This window comes from Danio rerio, chromosome 5, assembly GCF_049306965.1.
Source record: "Danio rerio strain Tuebingen ecotype United States chromosome 5, GRCz12tu, whole genome shotgun sequence".
Classification (NCBI taxonomy): domain Eukaryota; kingdom Metazoa; phylum Chordata; class Actinopteri; order Cypriniformes; family Danionidae; genus Danio; species Danio rerio.
In genome coordinates this window covers 55,189,128-55,194,051 of record NC_133180.1, presented here as the reverse complement: position 1 = coordinate 55,194,051, position 4,924 = coordinate 55,189,128, and positions in this window count along the sequence as shown.

The following is a 4,924-nucleotide window of genomic DNA, read 5'->3' as shown; positions in this document are numbered from 1 at the left end:
AAAATAAAAGTTCCAGCAGATTCCTTCATTAGACGAGTCCCTTACTAAAAGATATTTAAAACAGTATTTAAAAATGTGACTTTGTAATGTATTTTAACGATAACATATATCAAAATATATATATAAAAACTGTGGATATTGTGAAAAGAGGACACTTTATCTATCTACTAAAATGGCATTTCCACTAAACTTTTTTTAAAACTGTAATTTGGAAAATTAAGTACCTCAGAATGAATGTCTTTGCTTGTTTAATAATTGAGTCTATTGGAATATGGAAAGTGTGAATTTTTAGGGAAACTGCATGTATTTGTAACCTTAAGTTTTCTTCAAACTCATACATCACCTGAAGTACACTATCATCTTTTTCATGCTACATAAAGGTGTGCAATAAAAAAAATACTATCGATATATTTTGACTTGTACAAAATATACTATATTAAATGCAAGAAGTCACCCCTTATTGTATCATTGTAACTAACTTAAATTAATCATTCTACTGCTGTAGCTTTAATGTTACATAAAGGGTTCATCTATGTCACAGGTGTCAAACTCAGTTTGACTTGTTTGACTCAGTTTTAACTTGTGCCTGCTGGGTGTTTAAGGCCATTTCGGTCATCATACAGTAAATATCCATCATCTTGCCTCAACACACCTACACGGATGTTTCTAGAAAACCTAGTATGAGATTAATTAGCTAGCCCAGGTGCATCTAATTGTGATTGGAACTAAACTTTGCAGGACACCAGCCCTCCAGGACCGAGTATGGGCACCCCTGGTTTAGATGCATGTCACTGATGAGAAGATGATGGATATTTACTGTATGATGACCGAAATGGCCTTAAACACCCAGCAGGCACAAGACCTCAACATGCCGTCAGATTGAAATTGTACCCTATTGTCGTAGAGATGCTGCATTTTGTTTGGAAATGAAAATCAGGTTTACATCAGAACTCAACATCAGCCAAATGTCAATGTCCAACGTCCAACCTAAAACCAACCAAATATCAACGTCTAATGATGTTAAAGCGTGATGTTGTGTCAACATTACCACTATGACATCTATCAGACGCTGAATTTTGGTCGCCATACCTGATGAATAGATGTCAGTATTTGACGTCAATAGGATGTTGGTTTAAGATGTGTAACATTTTATTTTGGTCACTTTATAACAACCTAAAATCAACCAAATATCAAAGTCGTTTGATGTCATTATTGGACATCAAAATAATGTTGTCCTTAGACACTGGCTAGACATTGAATTTTGGTCACCTGACATCACAACTTGAATCTAACCTAATAATAACGTTTTATGACATCGTGTGCCTGCTGGGTAATAACTAAATGCACTACAGAATGTTACGTTTACACACATCCACAAATTACATGTAAACGCATCAACTTTTAACAGCATAATACTCAGTACTCACTACTCATGAGTAGTTTTAAAAGGGCTACTTTTTACTCCTACTTTGAGCAATATTTACAACAGGTACTTTTACTCTACTCACACTACATTTTTAGGCAAGTAATGACACTTTTACTTAAGTTTGCTTTTTCAGTACTCTTTCCACCACTGGTCTCAGCAACTAAAATTCTTCAAAATATTTTATTTTTGTGTTCATCAGAAGATAAAAAAAGATTTTTTTTTTGTGTGTGTGTGTGTGTGTGTTTTGAACAAATAAAGGTAAAGGAAATGAAGACCGAATTACGATGCCTTTCATTTATGTTTCTTTTTGTGTGGTTACAAATTTTAGATGACATAAATTTTTGCATTGAAAAACTAAAAGATAAATGTATATGTTACTCAAAACATTAATCAGTGATAAGGCATTGAGTGTTTTCCTTGTGAAATTTCTTCAGTCATAGTTGTCTTAGTGTTAGTAAAGCTAAGCATTAATATATCCAAAAGTAAAAAGTCATATTTTACTGTGCAAAATGGATTAACATTCATTTATTGTTAATAAGTTAATTTTGGGGTTATTGTATAAGACTGAAAGATATTTTGTGTGTAGTAAGTAAAGTAAATTTGATATGACGAACTCGCTTCGAATATAATCACTGGATTGAATGGGCGTTTTCAGTGGTGATTGATATGGGCCAGTAGGGCCATTCTGCACTCGGAAGGCTGTTATCACCCATCCACATAGTTAATCAGCTATACTAATAGAGAAGACTCCAGATTCATATCTGTTTTTACAATACTGTAACAGATGAATTTAGGGTTGGGGTAGGGGTAGACGTTAACAAAATACAATTAATGGAAATTTAATAAAAAATAGAAATAATTCTACCTAACTTTCGGCCGAAGCTGTATGTGATCTATAGCTGATTAACCATGTGGATGGATGATAACAGCCCTCTGAGCCTACCAGCAGGAGCGGAAGGTTCCTACTGGCCTTTATCTATCAGCTGATAATCGATAACGGCCATTGAATTCAGTAATCACGTTCTACTGTTTTTGGTTGTATTAAAAAAGCTTTTTACCCACCAAATTTAACAGTTTGCTTTATGTGATTAAAGATTGTGAGTACCCCAACAAACAATTGACACAAATAAATAAAACCAAAATAAACTCAGGTAATTAATGACTTTATTAAAACAAGTAAAAAAAAAAAACAAGTAAGAAAATCACAATCACAAAACTCAATGAAACTAAATAATGAAAGTGAAAAGCAAAACAAATTACACTCCTCTGCTAACAAAATGAAGGATGAAATAACCCTTTACAAACCCACAGAATTACATATACACCAACATATTACAGAAATTATATGAATATGATAAAATAATTCAGTTACAAAGTAAATCGCTTTCAGATACACAATTGCTGTCACATTTTATAACAATAAGGTTCCAGTTAATATTAATTAGTGTATTTACTAACTTTAACTAAGAATAAACAATATTTATTAATAATAGTTTACTATTTACTAATGCAATGCTTGTTAACTTTATTTTCATAATCCAACACTTTATTAAATGAATTGTTTATCATTTCTTCAAGTTAGCAAATACATTTAATAACATTAACTAATGGAAACTTATATTAAAGTGTTACCCGCAATGCAAATAGGTTTTCTAGAATAAAATAAGTGTTATACACATTAAAGTTATACATGTTACAAACCTTGAAAGGTATATTGTATGTAATGAAAGCTCAAACTGTACATTATTAAAGATATAGTTATGGTCTGATTGGTTGAGCTGTGTTTAATTCTGCAAAAACACACCTGTGACCTTTGCTTGGCAACAATTCCACTAAGTACTGACCCAAAGAAACGTTTTTTTCTATTGTTTTGTGAAACCTTTCTACAATTATGGAAAACCTATTTTCTAAAAGCAATAAATCCCTAGAAGCAGCTTTGCAGTGAGTTTATAACAACCAAGGGCTTGAAATGTTCCTTAGATATTATATATTCACTTCAAACCACAGCTTTGTGGTGTTTTTTGCTTTATTAAAAAACTCTTTCAAACAAAAGACTTTAACATGTGAACAATGTTTAATTTAGCCTCCTATCCAGAGCCAAACTACACTGAAGATTTACAGAAGGTAAACAAAATTATTTAATATGAAATGCATATAAAATATCACTGTACATTACAAACTATTTCTATTAGGGATTTGCTGAATGTAAATTCACTAAATAAAATAAAAAAACGAAAAAAGAAAGAAAGAATGTGTCTAACTTTAAGAATATAGTGTAACAAATCAACCGTGCCAGATTAACTAAACAGTTCTGTAAGTGCTCCACTGACAACCAACAATTCCATAAAATGTATTATAATCTACCAAGACCCGCACAAATAAGGTACAAACGAGCAGAGTTAATGATAAGCAAGTGTGGAAAATCTACTAATTATATTGGCGCACAAAAGATTTTGGTGCATTGAAGGTGCCATAGAATGAAAAACTGGATATACCTAGTGTTGTAAAAAAATAATAAAATGAGTGAGTAAAAAGAGAAGAGAAGAAATAAATGAATGAAAAGAAGAGAGAACCCAGTCCAGGAGACTCGAAACAAGCAGAATTCCTTTATTGAGACGTGTTGGTTAATCTGCAGTCATACAGCGTCTTTAAGATGTCTATGTGTCTGCAAGAGCCTACTAGAGGTCCGCAGTCTGCAAGTTCTTTCACGAGTCTCTCACAAGTCTCACACAAGTCTGCAAAATAGTCTGAATTAAGACAAAGATTTCATGTCTATATTGTGTTCTTAGGAGGAGGGGATTTGGCTAAACAAAGCATGAAAATTAAGCGTTGTGGTCGGCAGGGTAAACTGCTCTTTCAGGCATTGATCTCATCATGTTCTGGAGACAGAAACCGCCTGACCATTTGATCGAAAAGAGAAAACAATAGACACCCCATGCTGTGAAACTGACAATTTGCATTACTTTGGCTTAGCCTTTAATCAGAAAGACAAAAGGTTAATGTCCTTCCTAGCTGGGATGTTAATGAAATTATATAATTAAAAACCAGAGAATATAACTTTTCAGTTATACGTAGATTATTGTTCATTTGGAATTAGTTGATAGAAATTTATATTTCCACACTAGGCATAGCCAAACAATAAAAATTCTGTACATTTAAATGACATACATTAAGCCTTAAACACTACTGAGTGTAAAACATGGTGAAAAACAGGCCAATCCAAACAAAGCCCAAACTCTGACGTTACTCAAGAGATCAAAAATATGCACGCCACTGCAGAGTTTGTTTGGCTGCAATGTTTACTATCTTCTGTTATATTTCCTATGTATAGGACTCTTATTTTGAAAATGAGACTGGCGTTAGCTCTGAGGTAAGCCAATGAAATGGCAACTTAATTGTGTATAGCTTGTTAAAACAGAAAATGATGGATTATAAATTCATTCAGCGGCTCGTAAGGAGGCATAAGGTCAGTTTTTAACTGTATATTTTCTTAGTTTA